Below are 15,802 nucleotides of genomic sequence, written 5' to 3' on the forward strand. Positions count from 1 at the left end.
AATAGAGGCAGGCCATGAGCGTGTGGAGAGAGGGGGGGGAGGGACTGGGGAGAGGAGAGGCAGGAGGAGGGAGATCAAGAGACCAAGAGGTCAAGAGAGCAAGAACACAAAAGAGAGCAAGGAGAGGGCAAGCAGCCCCTTTTATAGTGTCAGGTAACTGGGGTGAAGCATACTTGGCTGTTGCCAGGTAACTGTGGGGTGGGGTTTACAGAATCCCAAATCCCATCATTTAGGACTGGAGGTCAGAGCTGATTTCAAATGACCTCAGAGGAGAGAGAGCTTTTCACATTCGCAGTTATGTCTGCATGTGAGAGAGAGACAGACAGATAGACAGACAGAGAGAGTGACAGAGAGAGAGAGAGAGAGAGAGAGAGAGAGAGAGAGAGAGAGAGAGAGAGAGAGAAAGAGAGAGAGAGAGAGAGAGAGAAAGAGAGAGAGAGAGAGAGAGAGAGAGAGAGAGAGAGAGTGAGTGAGTCCCGCCTCTCCCTTGTTTTGTGCTCCATTTGTGCCCACTCCTGTCAGTAGATATTCCTTGTGCTTGCCAACAGTGAGGGCCACACTCATTGTTTAGCACAGCCTTGAAGTCACACAGCCCACACTCTTTACCAGACAGGGAGAACACTTGGAGATCAGGCACAGGCATTTATAGGCCTCACCAAGCAGCCTCGGTGGTAAAGAGGCAGGCTTGCTGCTACTGTGTCAGAGCAGGAAGGGGAAGCCTACACCTCCCACCTCAGTCCTCTATTATACCTCCTTGCCTCCTTTTCCCTGGAGGTTTCTGCAACTCCCCACTGGGGCTTCCTGCGCTAGCAACCTCACTCCCATAATTTGCACAGCCGCCCCTCTCACAAAGGACTCTGGACTTCTCTGTGCAAGGAAGAACAATTTTCCTTCTTTGATCCCTGTTCTTTCAGATCGTGCTCTTTTAGGCCTGCTGGGAATACCAAGCAAGTCTATTGAAGGGTCAGGTACCTCTTAACGACTTCTCCCTTTTCAACACAATGGCACAAAGGCCCTGCCAAAGCTTTGAAACTAAACCCTGAGAATTCTTCAGGCTGTGCCAGTGCCATTATGTAACAAGGAGCCCAGAAACAGGAAAGGAAGGAGACAAAGCCTGTGGTTTTCTTGGTGTTACCATTGTTTGTCTTCTCTGGCTTCTCTGGAGGTTTGGGGAGGTTATGTAGCTTGCCTGTGGTTACTTCCTTAGCTGGTGGTGATCTGGGAGTCCATCAAACTTGGAACCTCAAACATGCAAGGCAGATTCTCTACCACTGAGTCACAGCCCCAGCTGCTAACTGGATCCATCCCTGTTCATGCCCCACAACCAGCCATTTCCCTGGGACCATCCCTGTCCATGCCCTGAAACCTACTACCTATCTAGCATTTCCTGGGTAGTGGTTAGAACGGAAGCCCGGAGACTTGTCTGAGTTTGTTTTGTGCTGCAGTAACAGATTGCCTGAGACTGAATAACTCAGAATGAATCAAAATTGGTTGAGCCCATGGGTCTGGAACCGGGGAAATCCAGGATCCCTGGACCACATATGATATGGGTTGACCTTAGTGAAAGGTACCACTTAGAAAGAAAGCACAAGAAGACTGTTCTTGCTTGACAGTGTAACTGCTCCTTTAATAGTGTTAATCTTAATCCATTCATGACAGTTTTGTCCTTGAGGCGTCTAGTTAAATGTTTACTTATTATTGTTGTGTGTGGGGTGCACGGTATGTGCTGGGAGAGTGCACATGAAGACAGAAGTAACAAAATGGAGTCGGTCTTCTCCCTCCATTTTTACAGGAACTGGTGAGAAATAAACTCAGGTCATCAGACTTACACAACAAGGGCCTTTATCCACTGAGACATCTTGGCAGCCCCTTAAAGGTGCCACATAAACGTGGACACATTACGAATTGAGTTTCTAAAACATGAACTTTCAGGACACATTTCAGCTGTAGTAAAGTACTAGGAGGTCTAGTGTAGCTCCATGCCTCTGCTGTGGACTGGAGAACTGGGTGCTGGCCTGCTCAACTGAGCCTCTGTGCTTCTGAGATTCATGAAGCGGAAGAGCACTTGGTTATAGTCTCAGTTTCCATAAGAGGCCACACAGCCATATAGAATGTATAACTTATTTCCTCTCTGTCCCCTCCTGAGTTCTCTCTGCTTTCAGCAAAGGACCCTTTAAGAGCCAAGACTCACTGGCCCCGCCATTAGGAGATCCCTGAGTGGCAGCCGCGAAATAAAACGATCTCTAAAGGAAGGCTTTTCTTTTTGCTAATAAGAGAAATGAGAAATGTGTCCACATTTTTTTTTTTTTTTTTGCTGTGGGGTAAGATAATGTTGCAGAAAGGTAGTAATTTTAAAAGCAATAATCATGACCTTGGCTAGAAACAAGGAAGGAGATCCTAGTAGAGAGATTGGCCTAGGATTGCGGCATGCTTAGCTTCAGTAAGGCGCAAAGGGTAGAATACATGGATAGAGTCCTCTGGGAATAGGAACTGACAACATGCTTTAAAGATGGGAGAATCTTGTGGTCATATTTGTGCTTAAGACAAAAAATATCTCTCAGCCAGGTGATGGTGGTACACACCTTTAATCCCAGCACTCAGGAGGCAAAAGCAGGCAAATCTCTGTGAGTTTGAGGCCAGCCTGGTCTAAAGAGCAATTTCTGGGACAGCCAGGGTTACAAAAACCTGTCTTGAGAAGATCATGAAGCTCTTGAAGAAAAATGATCTCTATAAAGATTATGTGGAAAACAGATTTAAGCATCCACCAGCAGTTGGATTCAGCCAAAAGCAGTTCCGACTCCCTATGTTGTCCCTTCAGACCCGTGGGCAGCAGAGACTCTCTGGCGCTTGTCATTGATTTCCATAACTTTGCCCATATTTTTGACAATATTCCCTTTTATTACACAGGTCTCAATCAGACGGGGTTTGAGTGTACCATCTGTCTCCTGTCAAGCCCTAACTAACACAGCAGACATATTCATTAGCTTTGCATTTCATTTTAGAACAGCACTGAACCAAATTGCAAAAGATGAGTTATAAAAGGGAAAGTTGGTCCAGAATGAGGGACATTGTACAGGACAGTTGCAGTGGTTCTAGAGTCAGCCAGTGGCTTAAAAATAAGGGGAAAGGGACTGCAGGTTAAACGGACTGAAGGGTTCGATGCAATATAATATATAGGTAATTCTCACATTTAAATGTGAGCAAACCCAGCTGTATTGGTACCTAAGACATTCAGTAATAACTGACTGGCCATCAATGACACAAATAACTAACGTAAGTTCTGTTGAGTTTGACGGTGACACCAGATAGGCAAGAAAATTGTCCATGTCTTTAGGAAATCCAGACTGAGCTGTGCAGCTTAAAATAACACAGTGCTCTGGATTTGCTTTACAATATTGTGACAAAGAAACAGAAATAATGGAAAATTTTAAAAAATGGGTGTTATCTTAGTTACTTTTCTATTCTTGTGATTAAACCACCATGGCCAAGGCAAACTATAAAAGACAACAGTTTATTTGGGACTCACAGTTTCAGAGTATTAGAGTCCAGGGCCATCATGGGGAGGAGCAAGGCAGCAGGCAAACAAGCAGGGTGTTAAAGTGGTAGCTGAAAGCTTACATCTTGATCCACAAGTGCAAGGCAGAGAGAGAGCTAACTGAAAATGACATGGATTTTGTAACCTCAAAGCCCCCACCTCATCCCCAGTGGCACACCTCCTCCAATAAGTCCACACCTCCTAATCCTTCCCAAACAGTTCCACCAACCAAGTATTCAAACATCTGAGCCTATGGAGACCATCCTCATTTAAACCATTACAGGTGGAACTATTGAATTCATATATCTGTGTCTATGAATACATTGTACTATTTCCTTTAGTTTTATATATGCCATAAAAATAGTTTATGAACCAACTATTCTCTGATTGAATCAGAAGTAATTCCTACAAACCTAATCAAAAAGTCCATGGCTACCCTCATAAAAGCAGGGAGATGGGGGAATTGGATAGGGGGTTTATGGGGATCTATTAAGCCTCTCCACATGGAAATAATAATAAAATAAAATAAAAAGTCCATGGCTGGGGTGGCTCTGAGGGCATGGAGGAATCTACTGCTATTGTTTTGCTAGACAGACATGTTATCAAACTGCCTTCTAAATATTTATGTTTGTTCCCTGTCTTAGGTATGGTTTCTATTGCTATGAACTGACACTATGATCACAGCAACCCTTTTAAAAAACACATTTAATTGAGGCTGGCTTGCAAGTTCAGAGGTTTGATCCATTCTCATCATGGCAGGAAGCACGGCAGCACACAGGCAGACATGGTATTCAAGAAGGAGCCAAGACTTGTACATCTGGATCTGCAGGCAGCAAGAAGAAAAAAGACACTGGACCTCACTTGAGCATTTACTTCAAAGCCCACCCTCAGTGCCACACATCTTCCAACAAGACCACACCACATTCAAATCTATGAGCCTATGGGGGCCATTCCTATTCGAACCACCACATCCCTGTAGATCAGCGGTGCCAGAGAAGCATGGCTGCAGTGAACATCAACTGCACACACTGAGGTCAAAGTGTAGAGAATGAGTGACCTTTGGACAGCCGTCCCTAAATGGAACATCTATATCAACAACTCCTCCAGGTTCAAAAAACATGGAGAAAGAGGTGGGGGTAGAAACCATGTCAAAGGGTGGGAAGGAGGATTGTAAAAGGACAGCCTGTGGCATTCAGTTACTCACAGCAGCTCCTTACACAACATCTGTATGATCTCGAGCTCACGAGATCAGTCAACATTCCAATAGGCAGCTCTCTAGGACTCGGTGAGTTATTTTAAAACAAAGGAGAAAACATGAGTGTGAAAGGGGGTGTCCCTGAGAGGGTCCTAGGGAATCTGGAGGGGGAAAACTGGGTGTGGGGATGATCAGGAAACATGAGTAAATGAAAAATACTCTAAAAACAGGAGCTGGGGAGATGACCCAGTAGTTAAGAGCACTCTTTGCTCTTACAGAGGATCTGGGTTTGTTCCCCAGAACCCACATAACGACTCACTTCTATCTGTAATTACAGTTCCAAAGAATCTGTTGCCTTCTTCTGGCCGCTGGAAACACCTGGCACATATGTGGTACATATACATACATGTATCCTGTCATATTCCTCGTGTACATAAAATAACTTTTAAAAGGGTATTCTAAAAATGAAAAGAAAAAAATGGTTTACAAAGTAAAAGAACATGGATTAAAAGGGTACTTTGGTGTGATAAAGTTCAGAGTTACCAGCAAACCAATGAAAGGAACATGGGTAGGAGAAGGCAAAGGCAAAGTCCAGAAAACACTTAAAGACTGGGTCCTAGAAACTTCAGGTAGACCTTGGAAAGGTGGGAGGTGACGCCAGGAGGTAGTGAGATTTTAGGGAGGTTACAAATGTGGTCTCTATGATATAATCTGTGATCTTATAGCAAGGAGAAGAGAGATCAGGGATCTCCCCCTTATGTGGACACACGAGATGACCAGGTGGCCATCTGCAGGCCAGGCAGAAAGTCCTTGCCAGGCACCACATTTTCTCCTTTTAGTTTTTAGAGCCTTGAGACATGAACCACTCTTATCTAAGCCACCACGTTTATGGCATTCTGCATATGGCAATCGCAGAGAACTAAGAGAATCACGCTGATTCCAAGACTTGAATTAAAGCGTTCGGGTATCAAAACGTAGACTTAAGCTTTAAGATCAACAAAAGGGTTTTTTTTTTTTTTTCATTTAAAAATGTGGGAGCGTCATAGAATCACAAAGTGAATTTTTAAAGTCTACTGGATATGCAATCAAGCAAATATATTTCTCTGTAGAAACAATGAGTAGATGGAAAATGAAATTTGCAAAACAATAGCATAGTTGGGTATGATGGTGCTTACTTGTAATCATAGCATTTGGAAGGTTGAGGCAGGAGGATCATGATGAGTTCAAGGCACAGGTGGAGTACCTAAGAAGTAGTGATTTGAGTAAGAATGACTTCTTTGGGCTCATAGATTTGAATGCTGGGTCATCAAGAAGTGGTGCTATTTGAAAGAATTAGGAGGTGTGGCCTTGTTGAACAAAGCGTGTCCCTGGGGGTGTGCTTCAAGCTTTCAAAAGCCCAAGCCCCAGTGTCTCAATTTTCCATCTGTCTGAATGCTGCAATGTTCCCCACCATGATGACAATGAACTCAACCTCTGAAACTGTAAGCCAGCCCCAATTAAATGCTTTCCTTTTAAGAGTTTTTATGATTACGATGTCATATGGTCTTCACAGCAATAGAATACTAAGACATGTTGTTTCAAAAACACACAAAAAATTATGCATTTACATGCATGTGTGTGTGTATGTATGCATGTATTTCAATGTATCATTACAACCATATCAAACCATCAAATGTTGGCCGGGTGAAAATTCATGGCAAAGTTCTTGTCTACCATGACCATGAATAAGGTTTGATCTCTAGTCCAGTTATGGAATAAAAGGACAAATATTTAGGAATAAATACATTGAAAAGCACGTGAGACTTCAATGCTATGCAAAGTGACACACAAAAGACCTGGGATGAAGTATAAAGAGTTTACCAAAGCACAAAGAAGTGGAATCTGAAATACAGTGCATGAATGTAGCTGGTGAGTTCCCAGACAGATGCCTTGCCCCTGACAGGAGTGGAAGCCCATTTGTGACTGTTAGAGGGGAAGTGACTTGGTCTTATCAGCGTGAGGCACTTGTGGGGGTCTGAAGTGGGGGACACAACTATATTTGGGTGGACACATGATTATCTCATAGCCTTAGGAAATTATAAATCTAACAGCATAAATTTTTTTCTTGAGATTGGTCATTGAGTTACACTTCCTATGTCTGTGTAAAAAAATCATAAGATAACATCATATTCTAGTTTATGAAACATCATAACATAAAATAAACATTCAAAAAAGGAGTTGTTGCCTGTTAAAGTGTGGGAAACTTGCCTTGTTTTCATTTTTACACTTAGTGCTAAAACAATAAGATATTCTTTTTCTTTCTTAATTTTTTTAAATTTTATGTGTTCAAGTGTTTTTTCAATGTATGTATCTGTGCACTACTTGCATGCTTGGTGCCCAAGGAAGTCAGAAAAAGGCGCCAGATGCCCTAGAACTGGAGTTGGGGACATTGTGAGCCACCATGTGCTTCTAACTTCTGAGGCAGTCTCCAACTCTCAACAAAACATCTTGACTAAACTAAGCATGGCTGAAATAAATGAATGGGTTTTACATATTCATGAGTTTGAAGATTCAACAGTAGTTAGATATCAATTTGTTTCCAAAATGGTCTATGCATTCAATGCAATATTCAATCAAACTCTCAGCAGACTGTGTGTGTGTGTGTGTGTGTGTGTGTGTAAGATGACAAGCTTATTCTCAAATGTATACAATCAAAGAATCCTAACTACTTTTTTAAAGTGATTTTTTTTTAAATGAAATTAAGAGTTGGAGAAATGGCTCAGAGTGCGTGTCTGTGTCTGTGTGTGTGTGTGTTAAATGTGTGGTACCTGAAGAGGGTGTTGAATGCCCTGGAGTTGGATTTAGAGGCACTTGTGCTTTATCTAAGAGATATGGGGAACTGGATTCATGTTCTCTGCGGGAGCAACAAGTGCTCATCATCAAACCGAGCCATCTCCAGCATCCAGAAGGCATTGTAATCAGTTAAACTATGCTAGAAAGACAGAGGCAATCAGCTGCCTTCTTGAGGGACCAGCATGATCGCTCAGGTTACATAAACAAGGGACATCAGGGGAAGGACAAAACCACGAATCACTACCTCAATCTTGTCTGCCTGGTCATTATTATCTCAGGGCTGGCAAGGCAAGGGCCTTCCAATGATAACAAACGCATTGCTGTGTGGAGCTTAACTTCAAGTAGTGACAGCCGTTCCCGAAGGCGACTGCAGATGAGAAGGATTCGGAACAAAAGGGATAAGTAAACTGGAACTGGAACTATCGAGCTTTGTTCTTACTCCTTTACTGTACGTTTCCTGGTCTTGTCTGCATATTTATCTGTGCACCACATGCATGAGTTACAGGCAGTTTCGAGATGCAATCTGTTTGCTGAGATCAAATCTGGGTCCTCTGAAAGATCTGTCTGTTTTGGATGCTGGCCGGAGTCTAAGAATGGTTCCTCTGGTACCCTGGGCTCCTTACTCTTCCTCTGAAGTCTCCTTCCCTGTCTGACATGATGTACTTGACTCTCACGCTGGCTCAACTGAAATGATTTATCTTTTTTTCTGCTCTGTCTCCCTCCTCCTAGCAGTTGCCACACTGTACAGGTTTTTCTAATAAAATTGTCCCCGAGCTTCCATTTGAGTCTGCTTTTAAATTTTCTTACTAATGACACTAAAAAGCCCAAGTGGGGACTCTGAGTTCCTGCGCATTAGTAACTCAAATAGGATTCCACCAGATTTTCCAGTAACAGAGATATAACATTCAAGACAGGAAGATCTTTTTAATACCACTCTAAAATGGCATACGCAAACAGAGACCATCAGCTACCAGGAAGCAATGTTTGACCAGGTAAAGGTTGGTTCTCTTCCTTGGCCATTGGGGCCCTTTACAGAACTGTAAAGCAGGTTCAGCTCCTCTCAAATGATCAAGCCCATTTTTTAGAAATGAGACTAGACTTCTAGGAAGAAGGAAGTGAAGGGTGGAGAGTAAGGTTGGAAGTGGGGTTAGGGCAGGAGTCAAGACAACACTAAGATGGATTACTGAGGAATAAGGGGTTTATTAAGAGAGTTGATAATGCCATGGATAAATGGATGGAGAAGGAGTAAATAGAAAGCTGGAGAACTGGTTCAGCAATTAAGAACACACTGGGTTCCTCTTCCAGAGGACTCCGCTTCTGTTCCCACCATACAGTGGCTCACAGCTGTCTGCAGGTCCAATTCCAGGGGATCCAATTCCCTTTCCTCACCTTCATGGGCACCAGGCACACATATGGCACACAGACAGCCAGACGGACAGCCAGACAGACCAAACACCTACACACATAAAAATAAATAAATAAATAATATGTTTTAAAAGACCAGGCATAATGGTCTTTAATCCCAGAACTCAGGAGGCAAAGGTAAGTAGATCTCTGTGTGTCTGAGGCCAGCCTGGTCTATATGGTAAGTTCCAGATCAGTCATGGTTATGTAAAGAAACCCTGTCTCAAAAAAAAAAAAAAAAAAAGCAAGACTTACAAAAGAGGAAGAGGGTGAACACAGGGGGACAGGAAATGCCCTTGGCTTTTACTCTAAGGCAGGTGGTGACTGTAAACTGTGTCTTTTCTGGGCCTGGTGCCTGGCCTCGCATTATTCTCATAATTGGCTGGTTTTTAAAGAATCTGAGCAAAGAAAATTTAGAAAATTAAGAGTTGAGAACTCAGAACTTGAGTTCTGAGAATACAGCAGTGTAATGTAAGTTTTATAAGGTGGAGGAAATAAAAAAAGGCCTGAGTTTTACAGTGTTTGACGGAAAAAGCTAATAGTTAATGTTTCATTTTTTTATATATATTTCATGTTTCTTACAAGGCTAACTCACTTCCAGGCGAGACTTCCAGCACCAGGATCCTCTCACAGGCTGTCTCACAGAGTACCTGGACGGGACCTCCGAGGGGGGTGGGGAAACTGCTGCATATATTGTGGTCTAAGCACAGACTGTCCGGTTCAAAGGAAACTTTAGTTCCCCAAACTCCAAAACATAGTCCAAATACCCATAAATGAGCTTAACACGGGCTGTAGGAGGATTTCTAGTGGCCAGATAGAAGCCAGTGTACCTTGGGAACTTGAGAAGCTGGTTTCTGTCTACCAAAAAGAGCTATCTCCCTTACCTTTGGCAGCAAGGATGTGTGGCCAGCTGTGGCCCCTGTTAACATAGCAAACCCCAGAATCATGAGCACCAGTTCTACGTCTCACTCTTTATAACCCTGCTATTCCTGCTATGCTTTCTCTGTGCTCTGTGCGGCTTCTCTTGTTACATTTTTTTTTCCTGTTAGTTAGTTTGCTTGTTTTCTATTCTCTATTCCCAACTACTCTCTGCTCTCTCACAGGTAGCCCTGGCCGTGCCTAGTCTGCTGGCCATGTTCAGTCTACTTTTTTCTCTGTCCTCAGGATTCTTCCAGATGCCTCTGGCTGTTCTTGCTCTTTGTGTACAATAAAAAGAAACCCTTGCCCTGCACCGCGCCATGACTTGGTCATGTCATCGGTTTATATACAGACTCTGTTGCAATACCACACACTCCTACAAGTAGATACAGGATAAGAGTCGTGCTTGTTCCTCAGGAAAATAACAGATATAATGAGAAAAATACAAATTTCAGGAATCTACCTCCCCCCTCAAATGACATTCTATTCTGCTTCTGTCCCCACCCCCTCTCAGAACCTGGAGGCTAAGACAGGTAGTGCCTGTCTTTTAAACCGTGTGGGAGTTCCTGAAGGGAAAGTACAGTGGCCACAGTGACTGTCCAAGATAGGAGTCACAGGATCTGAGTTTTGTATCTCTTAGGGAACCACTAGGAAGGCAGATATGTCTCTCCCTGTCTACTCCTCTGATCTCAGGTTACCTTAGAATGCCTAAGATTTTTCTTAAGCCTCTTGGCCACAGTGGATCATCTAGACAGAGAGGACCTGGCACCCCCACCCCAAACTAGTCTCCAAAGGATTTCTGTCAGAGGAAGGGCAACTTCCCTGAATGGTGAGCAATCAATCGGGGCTCAGCCAGGGTTAGGCCTCCTTAGAGCCCAGGCCTCTCCCAGGAAACAGCCTTAGGCCACAGCAATCAGAGACTTCTCTGATTGCTTTGGAGATATGGACCTTAACCTGACTGTCCTGGAGGAAAAAAGGGCTAGATTCTAGAACCTGGAGTCTCGATTTGAGGCAAACCCAGAGCCCTAACTTCCTACCTCTTCTCTCATGAGATGCTTATCTTTTTCTTTTTCTCAACTCCTACTGCCCAGCACCAATTTATATCCTAAGGACACAAATCCTAGGCCTTGTCCTAAGAACCACACACCTCCAGCAAGGGAGATAGACCTGTATAATTATTGGTTTTTGTTACTCTTCCCAGCTAGGTTCTAAAGTCTCCACAAATAATAAATTAGCTAATACTAGACTATTGATCTCTGGAAAAACATGAGGTTAGATACCTGAAAGCCTCTGATTACAGCATTATTGTCAACTGATCAATACATAACTACTATTTAAAGACACTTTATTGAACATATACTATTGACCCATTCACATTGATTCCAGGCCTAACTGAAACTCACATGACATGTGTTCTCCGTAAGGTGTCATCACAAGCTTCTTATTGTCCGCCTTTGATATTATACTTGAGATCCATTTTAAACAATGAAATCACCAAGAAGGGCATGAAAATCACAGCACCACCCTAAGTAGACAGCACATAGGACATTTGTTAACATGAGTCAGAAGGAAAGATGCTGAGATTGTGGCCTGTTTCTACTGTAGCTTCTTACTAAGGTCAGGTCTGTCTAGTTGCTGCTCAAAAGCCAGCACACGGAAATGACATGGTCTTTCTCATATGTGTATATAAAGTGACAACGTGACTGCTCCAAGGTATGGTTGAGGGGAAGGTTTTTACTGTAGATGTGGGAGACCGCAGCCAGAGGCATCCAGAAGAGTCCAGAGCAGGAACCAAAGGAGGCAGGCAGAATAGATTGGGCATAGGGAGATGGGGTGGGAGGCAAGAGAGGAAGAGATGAGAGGAAGACAAAGAGAGGAAAACAGAAGACCAAGAGGGTGCAGGCTACGTAAGTATGAGAAGGGGGTGGGGGGGGAGACTGGGGAAGTTCAAGGCAGGGGACAGGTGGACAGGTGGACAGGTGGGCAGGTGAGAAGAGCTGAGAAGAGTCACAGGTAGCTGTAATGCTGAGAAAGCCTGGGCCAGCATGTGCTTTAGGATGCCAATGGGTGCCACAGAATTCCTGTTGGACCTAATAACGCAGACCCTGGCTTACAATGGCTTATATGCATGTATAGAAATGAGGGTGAAAGAGGGTCAGAAAAGAGGGTGAAACTAGCAAGGAAGAAGATGTGGCAGACATCTTACTGTCAAACTGGCCCAAGTTAGGGTCACCTGAGAAGAGACTCAATGTGGGATGATCTACTTTGGCTTGGCTATGGGAATGTCTAAACAGGATTGTCTTAGTTAAATGAACTGATGTGGGCTGATATAGCCCACTGTGGTTGGCACCATACCCTAGGCAGGTGGTCCTGAGCTGTTTAAAAGGCAGAGAAACCAGACTGAGCTCAAGCAAGCCAATGAGCACATATTCAGTCATTTCTTTTTGCTCTTTAACTGTGGATGTGATATGACTCCACACTTGACTCTCTCACAGCAGACAGTAACCTGGAACTGTAAGCCGGTAAATCTCTTTCTTCCCTACGTTACACTTTGTCAGGGTATTTTATCATAGCAACAGGAATGGAATCAGGATGGAAAAGGCAAAAGATAGATATAACATGGAAACAGAAAGGGGTTATGGCGAGATAGAAGTGGCCAAGGGGAGTTGGGGATGGGGGCGAGAATCAGCAAAATAAATTCTCAGAACTTTTTAAACGTTTTTATATTGGTGTTTTACCAGAAAAAAAAAGATATATACATACATATACATACCTACACATATATACATACATACACACCACATGTGTGTGCCTGGTCCTCAGGAAAACCAGAAGAGAGAATTGGCTCTCCTAGGATGAAAGTTAAGGATGGTTGGTTGTGAGCCAACATGAGCATGCTGACAGTCCAACCCCTGTTCTCTGCCAGAGCAGCAAGTGCTCTTAGTCACTGAGTCATCTTTCCAGCCCAACAAAACCATTTTTGCTTGAAAATATCAGAAGGAAAGTTGATATAATATATGCTAATTTTTAAAAATGTTTTTCAAGCCAACAGGAGAGAAATGAGAGCTTCATAGGAAAGCAATTTAATTCGTGAGTCAGAATTGTGAAAGACAGAAGGATGTGCTGGCTAGTTTTTGTATCAACTTGACAAAACTTTGGAGAGGAGGGAGTCTCGATTGAGAAAATGCCTCCATAAGATCAGGCTATGGGCATGCCCACAGGCATTTTCTTAATTAACTATTGATGGTGGAGGGCCCAGCCCATTGTGGGTGGTGCCATCCCTGGCTGATGGTCATGGGTTCTATAAAAAGGAGACTGAGCAAGACATGGAAAGCCAGTAAGCAGTACCCTTCATGGCCTTTTCATCAGCTCCTGCCTCCAGGTTCTAGATGTGTTGGAGTTCCTGCACCAATTTCCTTTGATGATGAATAGTGGTGGGGAAGTGTAAACTTTCTTCCCAAGCTGCTTTGGTCACAGTGTTTCATCACAGCAATAGTGATAAAACAAGGCATCCTCACCACTCCATCTTGGAGAACAGTGACCGTCAGAAAATGCTTCTGTAGAAAAGAGAGGGGAACCAGGAACAAGAGACTAAATATTTAGTAAGATACTTGTCATTCAGGGTTTGTCTGGTTAGAACAGTGGTTCTCAACCTTTCTAATGCTCTAATCCTTTAATACAGTTCCTCATGTTATGGTGACTCCCAACCATAACATTATTTTGTTGCTACTTCATAACTTAAATCTTGCTACTATTATGAACCATAATGTAACTATTATTATTATGAATCATAATGTAAATATCTGATATGCATTTTAAATACTTTATCTCAGGTGGCATACAGAACTGAAGAAGAAGGAGAGTTATTATTCCGGTGCTAACTGAAGTCTTTCTTCTAGAGTCTGCAGAGCTGAAGAAAGGTCACAAAGCAGTGAACATCCTAATCTATTCGGCACAGCTTCTCTTTGGAAGTCAGAACTCAAAAGGCATCTCAGAAAGGAATGACCACCACTGCAGCCGGGATGTACTCACCTAGCATGCAAAGATTTTGCTGCTCTGTACCAGTTAATGACTGACCATAAGTTTTGGGTTTGGTCTACACAGAGAAACCCAGTCTTGAAAAATAACAAAAAAACAAAAGTACTGATTTCAGAGTTGCCTTCAGTGTTTTGCAAGTAGACAGTTGCAATCTGTGAGTAGTGAAGGTCACTGTATATCTGCCTCCTCAGAGGGGTGTTAGGACTTGAATGTGAAATGCACATGTTGAATATCTGATGTTGTTTGAGAAGCTGCGGAAACCTTCCGAGGTGTGCTTAGCTGGAGGAAGTAGGTGAATTGGGGTGTATGCCTTTGTTGAAAAGTTGTACCTGATTCTCTCCCACTGCTTCCTGTTCACTAAGAGGTAATCTGTCTCCCACACTCTTTCCACTGCCTTTGTGTTCTGCCACATCACAGGGCCAGCATAAACAGAGGCAAGCAACCATGGAACAAAAGCATGAGCTGTAGAGAGAATCTCTTACAAGCATCACCTCTCAATTAAAAAGCCTATGGCCAATGAACTGAGACAAAAACTAGGAGGTGGGACACTGGCAGAAAGAGAGAGAATTCTGGGAAGTAGTGAGAGTATAAAAGAGAAATTCAAGCAAGCATCAAGGAGATGGACATAAGCCACCAGGTACCTGAACTCAGATAGAATAGAGAGATTCAAGTGAGCCTCTTAGAGAGGCAGGAAGGAAGAAGCACGCCAGAACTGAGGGAGAAGTAACTAACTAAGCGGTAGGCATAGAATAGTTTGAAGGGCTCTTTCTTTTCTGCCACCGCCATCCAGACTGAGGAAGACCCGGAAACTCTGGGGCCACGTGAGCCACGGCCACAGTCACATCGGTAAACACCACAAGCACCCAGGAGGTCGAGGCGATGCTGGAGACGAGCATCACCACAGGATCAACTTTGACAAGTATCACCCAGGTTACCTCGGGAAAGTTGATATGAGGCATTACCACCTGAAGAGGAACCAGAGCTTCTGCCCAACTGTCAACATGGATAAATTATGGACGTTGGTCAGCGAGCAGACACGGGTCAATGCAGCAAAAGCAAGACTGGAGCTGCTCCCATCATTGATGCTGTTCTGTCAGGCTACTATGGAGTTCTTGGGAAGGGAAAGCTCCCTAAGCAACCTGTCATCGTGAAGGCAAAATTCTTCAGCAGAAGAGCTGAAGAGAAGATAAAGGGTGTGGAGGTGCTTGTGTTCTTGTGGCTTAAAGCTACTTCAGAGGTTAATTAAATGCTAACATTTTCCATGTGGTCTGAGTAGGAAAAAAAAAGAATAGTTTGAAGGGACCTGGGGCTGGGAAAGGAAAAACATGTTTTTTGTTATTATTATCATTATCATTATTATCATTATTATTATTATTATTATTATTATTATTATTATTTACAATGAGCCAAAACAAGTTTTTTGTGTCTGAGAATTTTATGGCAGTGATAACAAGTCTGATACAGGGGCACTGGAGGAGCCTCTCACTCAGGTTGAAGGAATCAGAGAAGACTCAAAAGGATGGCACTTTGCTTCCTACCATTCAGGGAGGTCTATGCAAGAAGTCCATAACCAAAAACTAAGTTATGTGGTCCAACAAGGAACTGTTTCTTTCCTGTTCCTAGGTGATGCCTTTGCTTATTTCGCTCCCCCACCCCCAGAAATGAAGTCTTCTGTTTTATCACACCTTCTCACTTGACTCTGAACAATCAAGCCTTCTGCGGCAGTGGAGATGTTTTCTGACAACACAGTCCGTAGCCTTGTGAATGAGAACTTGGAAGGTAAGTCTGGTGTGACTGAAGAAATGAATTCTAATTTTTAATTGTGTTGAATGTATTTTAATCATAATGAATTTAATATGTGTGTGATAATGGTTATTATA

General features: G+C 43.2%; 1 pseudogene across 1 annotated transcript; it reads left to right on the plus strand.

Annotated features, from left to right (window-relative positions):
* The first annotated feature begins 7,600 nt into the window (after positions 1–7,600).
* LOC308424304 (large ribosomal subunit protein uL15-like) lies at positions 7,601–15,146 on the plus strand (annotated as a pseudogene). Its single transcript has 2 exons — positions 7,601–7,683; positions 14,683–15,146. The product of its transcript is annotated as a large ribosomal subunit protein uL15-like (transcript).
* Positions 15,147–15,802: the final 656 nt, after the last annotated feature.

This window comes from Micromys minutus (assembly GCF_963924665.1).
Source record: "Micromys minutus genome assembly, chromosome: 9".
In the NCBI taxonomy this organism is placed as follows: Eukaryota; Metazoa; Chordata; class Mammalia; order Rodentia; family Muridae; genus Micromys; species Micromys minutus.